At 42.9% G+C, this 15,530-nt stretch overlaps 1 protein-coding gene and 1 pseudogene across 5 annotated transcripts in view; one reads left to right on the plus strand and one right to left on the minus strand.

The window, feature by feature from the left end:
• Positions 1-15,530, plus strand: part of TANC2 (tetratricopeptide repeat, ankyrin repeat and coiled-coil containing 2) — a 325,867-nt gene that overhangs the window by 160,635 nt on the left and 149,702 nt on the right. The window lies entirely within an intron of this gene.
• On the minus strand, positions 9,677-11,759 carry LOC148045959 (uncharacterized; annotated as a pseudogene).

The raw sequence follows: 15,530 nt of genomic DNA on the forward strand, positions 1-15,530 counted from the left end.
AAAGTACAAATGTATTAGATGTGCTGTAAATAATTTTTAAAGATTCACATATTTCCAAAATACCTTTTTCAGAAATGTTGTATGGACTAAATAAAAATATGAATGATAGTATATTAATGTTTATTCATTATTAAATATAATAATGAATAGTTGCAGTATGTAAATATCTTACAAGGCATTAATTTGGAGAGCCTAAATCTATATATATAAAAGTGAAATACCACTCATGCATCATCATGAAATCTCCAGAACCGTAAAGCCTACAAACTTGAAATTTGGCACGTATGTTCCTCTTGGCTTCTAGGTGCTCCCCAAGAAAGGATTTTTCGAAATGACCATCAGTTGATTAGTATTTCTTATATTATTATTATAAACAATTGTATCACAGTGGCCAGTTGTTTCGCCGGATTTGGCATTGGTTACTAGTCGGGCCCCACCCAGGGTCCTAGGACGTCGTAACGTATTTTCGTAATATGCGTGCAGATCCAAGCAGTGTGGCTTTTTGCATTTGACTGATGGTAATTTTGTCAATTTTTAACTGTTTTAAATGTAATTCCAGTGCTTTTGGAATAGCACCCACTGTGCCGATTACCACTGGAATTACCACTGCTGGTTTGTGCCATAATTGTTGAATTTCGATTTTTAAGTCCTGGTATTTTGCGATTTTTTCATATTCTTTCTCATTGACCCTGCTATCACCTGGTATTGCAATGTCTATGATTGTAACCTTGTTTTTCTCAACCAGTGTGATGTCTGGTGTATTATGCGCCAGTATTTTGTCCGTTTGTATACGAAAATCCCACAAGATCTTGACCATCTGATTTTCGGTGACTTTTTCAGGCTGATGTTCCCACTAGTTTGTTGCTGTTTTAATATTAAAATTTTTGCACAAATTCCAATGGATCATTTGCGCTACTGAATTGTGCCGCAATTTATAATCAGTCTGCGCAATTTTTTTACAGCAGCTGAGTATGTGATCAACAGTTTCATCAGCTTCTTTGCAAAGTCTGCATTTGGCATCATCAGAGGATTTTTCGATTTTGGCCTTAATGGCATTTGTGCGGATAGCTTGTTCTTGTGCAACCAGGATTAGTGACTCTGTTTCTTTCTTTAATGTACCTGTTGTTAACCATAACCAAGTTTGTTCACTGTCCACTTTATCTTTTATTTTTTCCAGAAATTGGCCATGCAATGCTTTGTTCTGCCAACTCTCCATTCTTGATTTTATCACATCTTTTCTGTATTCTTGTTTCGTCTGTTGGACCTTCAATAGATTATTGTTAGATTATTATTATTATTATTATTATTATTATGATACAATTGTATCACAGCGGCCAGTTGTTTTGCCGGATTTGGCATTGGTTACTAGTCGGGCCCCACCCAGGGCCCTAGGACGTCATAACGTATTTTCGTAATATGCGTGCAGATCCAAGCAGTGCGGCTTTTTGCATTTGACTGATGGTGATTTTGTCAATTTTTAACTGTTTTAAATGTAATTCCAGTGCTTTTGGAATAGCACCCAGTGTGCCAATTACCACTGGAATTACCACTGCTGGTTTGTGCCATAGTCGTTGAATTTCGATTTTTAAGTCCTGGTATTTTGCGATTTTTTCATGTTCCTTCTCGGCGACCCTGCTATCACCTGGTATTGCAATATCTATGATTGTAACCTTGTTTTTCTCAACCAGTGTGATGCCTGGTGTATTATGCGCCAGTATTTTGTCCGTTTGTATACGAAAATCCCACAAGATCTTGACCATCTGATTTTCGGTGACTTTTTCAGGCTGATGTTCCCACCAGTTTGTTGCTGTTTTAATATTAAATTTTTTGCGCAAATTCCAATGGATCATTTGCGCTACTGAATTGTGCCGCAATTTATAATCAGTCTGTGCGATTTTTTTACAGCAGCTGAGTATGTGATCAACAGTTTCATCAGCTTCTTTGCAAAGTCTGCATTTGGCATCATCAGAGGATTTTTCGATTTTGGCCTTAATGGCATTTGTGCGGATAGCTTGTTCTTGCGCAGCCAGGATTAGTGACTCTGTTTCTTTCTTTAATGTACCTGTTGTTAACCATAATCAAGTTTGTTCACTGTCCACTTTATCTTTTATTTTTTCCAGAAATTGGCCATGCAGCTTTGTTCTGTCAACTCTTCATTCTTGATTTTATCACATCTTTTCTGTATTCTTGTTTCGTCTATTGGGCCTTCAGTAGATTTTTGTTCTTTACTTCGATGAATAGATGTTCTTGACTTTCTTTTAAATAATCAGCCAGTGCATGTTTTTCTTCTTCAACTGTTTGCTTCACTTGTAATAATCCTCTGCCACCTGATTTTCGGGGCAGATATAGTCTATCAGTATCACCACATGCATGTAAACTGTAGTGCATTGTCATTAGTTTCCTGGTTTTTCGGTCCAAAATGTCCAAATCAGCTTGTGTCCAGTTAACTATACCAGCTGTGTATCTTATAACTGGTATTGCCCAGGTATTTATGGCCTTGATTGTATTTCCACCATTCAATTTAGATTTCAAAATTTTCTTAACTCTGTTGGTGTACTCTCGCCTGACAACAGTTTTTACTTCTCCATGCTTGATGTTATATTATTATTATTATTATTATTATTATTATTATTATTATTATTATCATCATCATCATCATCATCATCATCATCATCATCATCATCATCATCGTATTCTGATGCTAAGGAGTTAGATGTTCTACTCCCTACCTGCAAAGAACTCTGTTCCAACTGCCACTTGGGCTTGGACATAGGCAGCATGTGACTCATCCGCTCTGCGGGCTGGAAGCTTAGACATTCTACTCCTCCTCCCCACCTGAAAATGCTCTGATGCTAAGGAGTTAGACTGAAGGAGAGAAGGGGATGAGATAGGAGAGGCCTCTGTGGGTCAAGCCTGAGGGCGATAAGTGGGTAGGAGAGGATCAATGGGGCCAGCCTGAGGGAGAGAAGGGGATAGGAGAGGAAAGGCTTCTATGGGGCAAGCCTGGGGGAGAGGAGAGATTTCTTGGGGCAAGCCGGAGTGAGAGAAAGGGAGAGGAGAGGCCGATCGTAACTACTCATTAATTTTCAAGCTGTAAGTGTCGATTTATCAAGCCCGATCATATAGTTTCGTAGTGGAGCATGGGTATCCAGCTAGTAGTTAATGCTTTTTCATCCATGTTTTGTTCCATGTTATTACATTCTCTTACAGAAAAGAGTTCATTCCATTGTTAAGGGGATTTTTATTTAGACACTGAAAATGGTATAGCTGGGGAAGTTCTGCTAACTATTGAACTTTGTAGTATCTTTTAGTAAAACCGTAATGGTTATGTAATGCAATAAGTAATTAGCTCTTTTGTATGTAATATATAAATTGGCTTTTTAAGGGGTATATTTACAGCAGTTTGTGGGCAGTTGTATGAAATGGCACATCTTTATTTTAATAAAAATTTCTTTCTAATCTGCTTCTATTTTGCAGAGAAACATCGTTTTCAAGATCAGTGAATTTTGATAGATACATGATTATGTCAACAAAAATAGATAGAAAGTAAAAATGATGGTATTGAAAGTATCTGTTTGGCCATCAAGTCCAACTTATATTCCACACAGGAAACCTAATTAAACTATTTAAAATAAAGGGCCATTCAGCCTCTTGTTAAACACTTTGCTACCAGATTGCTTGAACTGCTCTTATTGTTTTACTTTTTTTCAATATCCTTGTTGAATGTCATTATCCTTATTATTTTTCTCCGTAAATTTGGTTACTGCAGTATTCTGTTATAATCAATAGAGAGGGCACTAAGTGGTGAAGCTCTGTGAGGCATATTAAATAAGAGGTTAAAGATTAGGACTTTAGAAAACTCCAAGATTTACATAATGTTTTGGGGAAAATCAGGAGTCTGATCCATTTCAGATGTTTTTATAAAAACATAAGCTTTTGTAAGCTATAGGCCATGGATAGATTGGTATAAGATATACATTGGAATGAAGGGGGAGAGAAAGAAAGGAAAAAAAGCTTAATCATAAAGATGCAGGTTGTAGGTGAGACTGTTTGTTTTACAATAAGAAGAATGTTTTAATTAAGAATTGTAATGAAGTAAAACTCATTGTATTTGTTGAGGCTTTTGGAGAACTTCTGAAGCTTTTTGATATGCTTGAGTTCAGCATTGCCTCACCTGGTAGTACTGCTAAAATCTTTTTTTTTTCAGAATGGTCACTTTAAATCTATAGTTTAAAGATTCTCCTATAGTCCTGGGAGGTTGAAATGCTGTGGTGCTATTTTTTCCACTTGTTTCAGGATTGATGTCAAACTTGTGTCCATTGATTATTTTATGCAACATTTGTTCTATGTAGTGTTTAGAGCATTTTGATCCCATGCCAGTGTTGGTTTCCCAGATTTTCTGACACAAGTCTTTAATGACTGGTTAATATTGGTCTCAGTAATTTTGCAGGGATAGTGTCAACATCTGGAGTCTTGTTGTGTGATGGTTCATAGCCCACATGATCTCTTTCTCAAGGATGACTGATTCTATTTCTACTTCTCTTTCCTTGTCATCCTTTGCTACCTGTATACAGCTCTTCTGTATATTCTTGTCAGCTCTTCTTGATACCTTGTTTGTTGGATAGCTCATTCCATTGCATGTTTTTAATGATAATGATATCTTTACCAGCCATAAATGATGCTTGGATCTTTTTAGCTGCTTAAATGTGTTTCAAATAAAACCCTGTAATCCACTTCAAGCTGTTTACATTGCTCATCCCAGTAAACTTCATTATCCTTCCTTGCTGCCCTGTGTTCAATGTTACTTCTTCCTGTTTGCCTGATACTTTGGATGCTTTTTTTTGGCTCAGATATTTTGATAGTTTCATCTGAGAGACATTGGCACTTTTTCTCTGGCTTTTTGTGTTATATGTGTTCTTCTGCAATTCCAATAATGGTTATTTGAAATTTCTTGCCATGGTTCATCAGGAAGGAAATTCAGTGTTCAATAGTTCAAACCTATTTGTCATATCCATAGTAGGGATTTTGGTGACATCAAATTTCTTTGGAGGCACTGCTTTTTTGATGGTGGATAATATGACTTTAATCTTTGCCACTAACAATTCATGAGCTGAACAATAATTGGATATGTCTTAACAATAAGGACTGAGCTGTCCATTGATGATTGCACAGGGTATAGTGAATTTTATTATAGTGAAGTCCATTTGGTGAGGTCTCAGTATATAAGTGGTCCTTGTGCTGTTTGAACCATATATTCATGATCATAAATCTGTTTTCTTGGCAAAATTGTACCAATCACCTGCATCATTTCTCTCACTTATCCAAAATGACCAGTGATCCCTGTCTCCGCTTCTTTGCCAACTTTTGCATTAAAATTGCCCAAGATGTAAACAATGGTTTTTTTTTAGTAGTTGTTTCTTGGACAAGTTTCTTGGCCTCTCCTCTGGTTGAGACAGTTACTCACCAAAATCTGGCCAGGGATACCAAATTGATACAGGACATCAAGAAAATTATTGCAGCGACAGAATACACTGCTGACGCCACCCTGAATGCTGCCAAGTTTGCATCCAGGACCCTGGTGTCCAATGTCACCACCCGTTGCCACTTGTGGCTTAGACACTGGAACATGGACATGCGGTCCAAGTGGAAGCTTGCTTCTGCCCCATTTAAAGGGGGCAAGCTGTTTGGGGAAACCCTGGACCCTGTCCTTATTGAGAATAAAGTCAAAAGGAAGGTCATGCCTTCGGTCACTAAGAAGTCTGATTGCAAGGGTTCTAATTCCTACAAGAGGCAGCCCTTTCAGAACACAGAGCCTTCCACCAGCTCCGGCTCCTTCCATCGCCCCTATTCTCAGGGCACGGATAGGCCCCAGGACCGTCTGCTGTTATGTGACAGGGGCCGCCAGCAGAACTTTTCCAAACATCCTTTTTGTGGGGGGTCTGGTTCCATATCCTTCAGACGTCATAAGTGACCATCAATGGATGACTCCCATAGGAGGGCATCTTCAGCTATTCCACGCCCAATGGGAGCAGATCACGTTGGATGCCCTACACCCTTATGCTCGGTCAAGAGGGCTCTTGTGGAACAGGAGATCCTTCATCTCAGGGACATCAGGCCATAGAACCAGTTCCACCAGGTCAGGAAGGGACAGGGTTTTATTCCATTCTATTCCTTGTCCCAAAGAATTCCGGGAGGTGGAGGGGGATTCTAGACTTTAAAAAGCTAAAGCACCACATAGTTTACAGGAGATTCAAGATGCAGTTCCTCCAGTCAATCTTGAGCTGCATCAGTCCAGGGGACCTACTAACATCCACAGATCTCAAAGAGGCATACCTCCACATCTCTATTCACAAGGCCCATTGCAGTTTCCTGAGATTCTTTTATGCAGGCTGCCACTACCAATACAGAGCCTTGCCATTCGGCCTGTCATTGGCTCCCAGAACGTTTACGAAGATCCTTGCAGCAGTGGCGGCCTTCCTCATATTCTGTCCAGTGCGGCTTCATTGCTACCTGGATGACATTCTCATCCAATCTTTGTCCCGCCAACAAGTGATGCAAGACCTGTGTTACATGATGAGAATCCTTCAAGATTCTCACTCAACTTGGAAAAAAGTCATCTAGAGCCGACAACCAAGCTGCAGCACCTCGGCGCATCACAGATACCGTGAGCTGTCAGGTCTCCATGTCAAATGGCAAGCATCAAGGAATGGGTTCTGCCTTGTCTTCTCAAGCCAAAATTGTGCAGCTGTCCCAGTTCTTAGGAAAAATGATGTCCTGCCTATCCATTGTGCCTTGGGCGAGGTTTCATTCGCAATGTTTCCAGTGGCACTTCCTACCTTATCAGAGGGCGAACAAGAAAAGTTCTCCGGCGTTAGTTCCAGTTTTGCTGAAGGTACATCATTCTCTCAAGTGGTGGCTGTCTTCCATCCTGGCGAAGGGCACCCTCTTTAAGGAGCTGGACCGTATCACCATCACAACGGACGCCAGCCTCTTTGGCTGGGGAGCCCACCTATATAACCAAAATGCACCAGGCAGGTGGTCGACTGCCGAGGCACAACACAGCATCAATTGGCTGGAGTTGATGGCAATGAGATTCGCCCTTATTCACTTCCACTTCCAGCATCCAGGGACATCATGTGATGGTTCTTATGGACAATGTGGCAACAAAGGCACACCTAAACCGCCAGGGTGGCATGTGGTCCAGATCACTGAAGGCAGAGGCTGAATGCCTGGGAAAGTGGGCAGAAAGACACCTTTGTTCGATTCAGATGGAGCACATATCCGGGGTATCGTCTCTTTTCAACCTGCATCCCAAGGCCACAGTTTCCTCTCCTATCATTGGACATTGGCTGCGGCATACATTACCTTCGCCTATGTTCTCCAGTCCAAACCGGTGCCATGCCATATCATCACACATTCGACGAGAAGCACTGCCATCACGGTGGCCTGGGCGACCAGGCATCGATAGAGGAGATTTGCAGGGTGACTACTTGGACTTCCTTGTCTCCATTTGTTTGGAACTACAAATTGGACAAATTTGCTTCTGCAGAGGGGGCATTTGGGAGATGAGTCTTTCAGGGCATTCATACCAGCGGAGAGACCCTGGACTCGACAGTTTCCCGCCCTAGTGACATTTAGCTTGGGTATGTCCCATGCTTGGACTCTCCAAGCTGCGCCCAAGAAAATGACCATTGGCTTACCTGAAGGGTCATTTTCTGGGCGCTGCAAAGGAGAGTCCAACCCCCCTGGCGTCTATCTCCGCTATTCGTTGCAGACTTTTCAGACTGACCATGTAGACATAGTTGCAGACCTGTTTTGGATTTATCATATGGACTTTGTTCTTTGACTTCTCAGCGCGCAACAGTTCCACGCCTTCATTGAAAAAAACTGGAGACTGGTCAGCACCAGAGATGTAGATAAAAGTTTCAATTCAGTCCTGGGCAGATTGGCTGTATTTAACCCATGCTTGGACTCTCCTTCGCAGCGCCCAGAAAATGACCCTTCAGGTAAACCAATGGTCATTCCCCAGAAAAAAAAGTATATTTGGCACACTTACTTTTTAAAATAACAGTTCTATCAATCCAGTTTTCTTGAGCCCATATCATCATATCTGAATTTAATTCTGATGAACCTTATTCTGTTCCTCTTTGTTTTCATTTTTCAGTTACTTTAACTTTTTGCTATATGCCACTCTCCCCAGATGCTGATCACCATCCGTAAGAACCTTACATGTTTACAAATATGCTTTCCCTTGAGTACAGACATGGGAATCAGACAGAGACGTAGTCCTTGCATATACACACTACTATAAACAACCTAACAAGGCTTTTAATCCAAAACAATAGAGGTAGTCCTTGACTTAGCAACAGTTCATTTAGTGACCACTGAAAGTTACAGTGAGACTAAAAAAAGTGACTTATAACCATTTTTCTCACTTATGACCATTGCAGCATCCCCATGATCAGGTTATCTAATTGAGAGAATTGGCAACGGACTCAAATTTATGACATTTGGCAATGTTCCAGGGTGGTGTAATAATCTTTTGCAACTTTGTGACAAGCAAAATCAGTGGAGAGAGCCAGATTCATTTAACAACCATATTACTAATTTCACAACTGCAGTGATTCACTTAACAATTGTGCAAGAAAGGTTGTAAAATGGGACAAAACTAACTTAACAAATGTCTCACTCAGCAACTGAAATTTTGGGCCTAATTGTGATCGTAAGTCAAGGATTACCTATAATTGCCTTTACAGAAATGAATATGCAATTATTTTACACCAATCTGGTCTCTGGAAAAAAAGAGACACATCTAGGTCATGGCTTATTCACAACCAGGCTGCATGAGGGGTAGGCTGGTGTTTGCAGCCCTGCTCGCAGCTCTGCCTGCCACTCATGCAGCCCTGCCTGCCACACTCGCAGCCCTGCCTGCATATGTTTGCATGCCCCTCGCACAAAACCATTCCCCCTCCCCACCTCTGTGTCAGGCCACCAACCCGGAAAGGTTGAGGAACACTAATCTAGGCAACCAATTTTGGTAAAGCTCCTACAGGGCACTTGTTAGGATTACTTATCTAGATTGCTTTTACTTCATTAGAAGGTTTCTCCTCTTTTCTGGAGCTTGCTGTAGTCATATTATTTACATTTTTAGCTGGCATCACGTAGGACTTTCATAGAGCAGATGGTTCCTAGATGTTTTCTTTCTCACTGAAGAGAAGATCTGTTCTAGAGATACGTTTAGCACAAGTCATCTGGCTAGCGGGTTCTCTGCAGTCCATTATGAAGATACAGATCATGTGGGAAATTACATTCCTGAGAGGCTTATTTGGAATAAGAGATGCCAACTGTTAGTTCAACTCAGCTTCAAAGAGATCACCCTGAAGCAAATAGTCATCACTATCTGGCAAAAAAAGCAAGTGAAGAGAGAGCAGAGGTGATTTGTTCCTGATGCTCCTAATGTATCTCATGAGACAATGTTATATCAGCTGAAGTTCATTCATAGTAGGAATACTGGATTTACTCTTTCCAATTATTAAGGGGCTGAACAGTTTTCCTTTCTTGATTCTTCAGATTCAAGTTCTTTCTCTGAAACATTATTTTGTTTTGTCCATTCTGGGTACCTTCTTCCTCACTCATTACAACATGCTTTAAATGGCTGGGCAATGGCCATTGCTGATCAGTTGGCAGTTTTCAGAATAATGACCACTTTTCCAGCCAGATTCTCAATACCATCATCCACTACAATAGAAGCAGTCAAGTTTAGGTGGAAGGTGGAAAATAGAGCACTTCTGTAAGGAAAAAAGTCCTGCTTGATGAAGCCTGTTAGAAGCAGTCTTCTGAAATTCTAGTCCCCTTGCAAGTTTCCCCCCATTTTTCAGCCATAGAAGTAGGTTTTCCTTGCTCTCCTGTAAGTTTCCCAGTGGCTTTTGCAAATTCTTTCCTTTTCCTGAACAACTTAAGAAATAATTCTTTTTCCCTTGAATTTCGTCCAAGCCAATCATCTCTCTTTAACCTTTTCAGATGATTTTTAGTCCTCAGGATGATGTCATCAGAAACTTCTGAAATTTCTGCAGGCAATTCTTTTTGGATTCTAACTCTTGAATCTTCCCTTCATTTTCTGCTATTTTTGCTTTGAGAGCCAACTGTAGCAAATTGGCTAACGTGTACAGCTTCTCTAACTCATTTTTATCAGACCACTTCACATCTACATATTAATCCGAAATCAGTTAACTTAATCTACCAACTGATCTGAAAATATGTAGTCATGTTTATGAAAACAGGTACCTAAATAAGAACATCTATGGGTCACCAAAAGAAATAGAATAATATAATATACAAGTTTTTCAGGGAAAGCATTCACTATGTTGCTGCAATTTAGTTTCCTGGTTTCTAGTACTTTCCTTATATCATCCTGCTCAGTTTCCCAAAGTTTCTTGTTCTCTGCTCAGAAAGAAGAAAAAGGAGGAGGAAAAGTAAGCAGATTTCTCCAGTTCCACAGGATCCTAATTCCTTTCGTTCCTTCACCTAAGTTATTTATCGATGTCATCCAGCAACAGTGGCACCAACCAGGTGCCATCGCAGCCCCTAGTGGGATTGATAGGAAGTTGTGGGGCAGGCCAGAAACTCAAGGAGCTCCTTAAAATTCTAACTGTGGATGCTTCTATGGCTATCGTAGCCTCCTTGTCCATCCTTCCTTCCAACATAGCAGAAGGCTTAAAGGCAGAGGATAGGAAAGCAGAGCTGTCTTCTTGTGAGACTCACCAGGTGTCCGCCTGGGTGATTAGATCAGCCTACATCAGCTTCTTTCTTTACTAGAGCTTCATTACTCTGGCTCCGTCAAATGTGGGCCAGGGCTTCTCCAGATGACACTAGGTTACTGCAGGACATCAACAAGTTGATAGCAGCTGCTGAGTATTCAGCAGACAACACCCTCAACAGGGCCATGGCATCTATCATAGCCTCTTGTCACCTCCTGTGGCTCCGCCACTGGCAAGCAAACATGAAATAAATGGAAGTTAGCTTCCGCCCCCTTTAAAAGTGCCAATCTCAAACGAGAACTTTGAAGGGCGAATTGGAGAAGAGTTCCATGTGAACAGCAGTTGAACATGGGTCAGTTGGTCCTGAGAGATAGGCGAGTGCCATTCCGAAGGGAGTGGCAATCTCTTTGGGGAGGCACTAGACCCTATTTTAATAGAGAGTAAGGGCAAGATAAAAAGTCTCCTCAGGATAGATCCTCTTTCAGGGATAGGACCAGACAGTTTCAGTCCAGGTTGCCCTTTTGAGGGTCTAACAACTGGCCTTTTTGCTGGTCTAAGTGACTTGCAATCGGATCACCTCATTGATGGTCAATTAGCTCTTTTTGTCAGCCAAATGTAATAGACCACTACGGACATCTGGCAGATAGTGAGCTTGGCCTCATGCTAGAGTTTTGCTCCATTCCCCTGAGACACTTCATCTGGTGTCCCATTCCCAGGGACAACCAAAAAGGGCACAGAATTGGAGATCCAGCATCTGCTGGACACCCAGGCCATAGAGCTGGTGCCCCAGAGACATCAGGGACTAGGATTTTACTCCATCCTTTTTCTTGTCCGGAAGACTTGGGGGAGGGGGGGATGGAGACCCATTCTAGATTTGAAATGGCTCAATGGTACATTTAGCGTACAAATGATTCAAAATGCAAATGCTCCAGTCCATCCTGGATTGCATCAGACATGGAGATCTCTTTAACATCTATAGATCTCAAGGAAGCTTACCTCCATGTCCCTATTTGGCCCTCCCACAGGGAGTTCCTCAGATTCTCCTATTCAGGGTTCCACTTCCAATACTGAACCATGCCCTTCGGCTTTTCATTGGATCCCAGAACCTTCAAGCTACTAGCAGTGGTGGTGGCCCATCTTCAGGAGCAACCAGTCAGATTACAATGTTACCTGGATGACATCTTTATCCAGTCGTCGTCACCGCTTCAGACAGGTCAGGCCCTTCAGTGGTTCCTGCTCCCACATCAGAGGTTCAGAAGAACAGTTCCAAAGTCAAGGTCCATGTCCCTCTCAGGGTGAGTCTCTCCCTGAAGTGGTGGAAGACACCAGCAAAAGGACATCTGTTCAAGGAACCAAGCCGCATGAGCTTAATGTCAGATGCCAGTCTCTTCAGGGGGGGGGGGGTCATCTCCAGTCCTTGGTGACCCAGGGCTGGTAGTCACTGGAGGACCTTCAGCACAACATCAATTGGCTGAAGCTAAGAGCAGCACATCTGGCGCTCTACCACTTCCAGCCACATATATCAGGCCGATATGTTATAGTTATAGTTTATTAATCTTGTATGCCGCCCACTCCCGGAGGATTCCGGGCGGCTTACAATACAAAGGGAAAGGGAATAAATAAGACAGACAATAGTTTAAAATACACACAACATTCATAGTTACCGTGGGGCTGGATACTTCAACAGCCCCCGGCCTGCCGGAGCAGCCAGCACTTAGTGGCTTTACGAAAGGCCTGGAGGGTCGTAAGGGTCCAGATCTCCATGGGGAGCTCGTTCCAGAGGGCCAGAGCTGCAACAGAGAAGGCTCTCCCCCAGGGGGTCGCCAGCCGACATTGGCTGGCAGATGGAATCCGGAGAAGGCCTAGTATGTGCGATCGAATCAGTCTTTGGGAGGTAGATGTTCTCTTGCTCACAGACAATGTGGCAGCCAAAGCACATGTAAACAGGCAAGGGGGCACCCATTCCAAGGCGTTCATGCAAGAGGCAAAGCAGATGGGCCTATGGGGGGAGTAGGACATCCTCTCGTAATGGGCGGAGCACATCTTGGGAGCCTCCAACATGCAGATGGACTGGTTGAATAGGATTGCCATCAACCAGTCCAAGTGGCACCTGCATCCGGACCTGTTCCAACAGCTCTCCAAGAGGTTTGGCTGCCCAGCAGTCATCCTGCTCGCCAGCCCGGACAACACACACCTGCTGAAATTGTTCTCCCGGTTCCCATCCCGAGGAGCAGAAGCAATCTACGCTCTCCACTGTCCGTGGCCTCCCAGCCTTTATACGCTTTCCCTCCCCTTCCCCTCATCCTGAGGGTCATCAGAAAGGTGTTGTCGGAAGGGTCAGAGGTTTTTCTCCTTACTGGCCCAGGAGGCCATGGTTCAACGATCTGAAAGGACTGTCCATATCTCGCCCCTGGAGGATACTCCAGGACAGGCTCTCCCTCAGCCAGGGGGCTCTGGAGCACCCAGAGTCTCTGTCTTCAGTTAACCGTATGGCACTTGAGAGGGAGATCCTGAGGGCAGATCATCTATCCAATAGGGTGATCCAAATTATAGTTGCCTCCAGACAGCCTTCCATGAACTGCATCTACAATGTGACCTGGACCGCATTTTGCCAATGGTGTGCCAAAGACAGGGTTATTCCATCTTCAGTGGCAATCCTGCAAATTTTGGACTTCCTTCAGGTGGGACATGATAGGGAGCTGTCCCCCAACACTCTCCACAAACAAGTGGCCACTTTGTCCACAATTTTGAAATATGACGAACTGCAATTCCTTGCCCACCATCCAAGGATTTGTAGTTTTCTAAAGGCAACTAACATGACGCCTCCTATGATTCATGGATATCCAACTTGGGACCTTTCACTGGTTCTATAGTCTCCCACTTCTTCTCCCTTTGAGCCATTGGGGTCTGCCAACCTATAGCTGTTAACCTTCAAGTCAATTTCCTCATGGCCATCACCTCGGCCAGGAGGATTTCCGAACTGGTGGCCCTCTCGATGAAGGAGGACATTTGTATCTTCCACCCTAACAGAGTCACCTTGTGGTTGGATCCGGCCTTCATTCCCAAAGTCAACTCCTAGTTCCACAGAGCCCAGGAGCCCATCCTACATGACTTTTGTCCGAGACCCACGCACCCTTGGGAACAGTGATGGCATTACTTGGGTGTGAGGCGAGCTCTATGTAAATACATCAGGAGAATAGCCTCTGTCAGACGAATGGAATCTCTGTTTCTGCTCATCAATCATCTATGGGGAAGAAGGTGACACCGTCCACCATTGGTTGCCTGATACAAGCCTGTATTGCCATGGCCTATGACCATAAAGCCAGGCCCTTGTCAGGTTGCATTATGGCTCATTCAACCACAGATGCGGCCACTACAGCTGCTTAGACTATGCAGCAGTCGATAGAGGAGATTTGCAGGGCAGTAGCCTGGGCCTCTGCAACATCCTTTATCAGGAATTACAAACTGGACCTGTTTGCTTCTGCTAAGGCTTCCTTCGGGAGATGAGGGCTACAACAGGTTCACACAGAAGTGGGGACCCTGGCCAGCCTGTTTCCCTCCCTTGAGACATTGCTTGGGTATGTCCCATGCTTGGACTCTCCAAGTAGCGCACAGGAGAAAGACCATTGCCTTACCTGAACGGTTGTTCTATGTTGCGCTCCGAAAGAGTTTAACCTCATCCTAGGGCCTTATGGTCCAGTGTCAGAAAGTGGTCAATGCATCAGAGACACTGTGACTTCCAGACCCCATCTTCATCAAAAAACTGAGGAAGTAGCCGAAGGAAGAAGCATGGCCAAAGCTTTTAACTCCTCAGTCTCTGGCCAAATAGACTGAAAATAACCCATGCTTAGACTCTCCCGCAGCGCATATAGAACAACTGTTCAGGTAAGACAATGTTTTTTTTACATCTCCCACAATCATGTATGTTCTGTCATTAGATTCCCCCACCCTCCCAAAAAACTCCCCAATCTACCTACATGAGAACGGTGGAATGATTGGAATAAATCAATGATGATTTTCACTTACCTTCCCCACTAGTTTGCAAGTATGTGTGTGTGTGTGTGTGTGTGCGCGCGCTTGCGCGCACACGCATGCCTGCTTGCTTCACCCAGCCTTCCGCATGCACTTTGCTCAAAAAAACATCCCTAAATAGGACGAAATAGAGCCTGGTCCACCCGCGATTTCAGCTACTGATTCAGGTGAACGCGTCTTATCCGGTACAATATCACCTCTGAAATTAATACAGACACAGTGTTCCAATATCTTAGGGGTTGCCACAAAGAAGAGGGATTCAAGGTATTCTCCAAAGCACCTGAAATTAGGTCAAGAAGCAATGGATGGAAACTAATAAAGAATAGAAGCAACTTAGAACTAAGGAGAAATTTCCTGACAATTAGAATAATTAATCAGTGGAATAACTTACCTCCAGTTGTGAATGCTCCTATCTTTCATTGTATTTTTCTTTTCTTTTTTTCTTCTCCTTTCCCTTTGCTCCTTTTCCTCTTTATATGATTGTTTATTTCTATTAGTCTTCCTCTTCATACATAGGGTCATTTTTTAAAGAAACTTTGCTCCCTATTGTGTTTAATGTTGGTATAATCGCCTTGCTTAAGTTGGGGATTCTTGCTTTGTTCAGTGAGTTTCAAAGTGACTAGAGTTGCTTGTAGACATTTTACTTTTTCTTCTAATAATTCATATACCATTTTTTTCGGAGTATAAGATGCTCTGATGTATAAGACACACCTAGCTTTTGGGGAGGAAAACAAGGGGTGG

The sequence above is a fragment of the Thamnophis sirtalis genome, unplaced genomic scaffold (assembly GCF_051295495.1).
Source record: "Thamnophis sirtalis isolate CommonGarterSnake01/CBP01778 unplaced genomic scaffold, rThaSir2_p1.2 scaffold_4, whole genome shotgun sequence".
Lineage (NCBI taxonomy): Eukaryota > Metazoa > Chordata > Lepidosauria > Squamata > Natricidae > Thamnophis > Thamnophis sirtalis.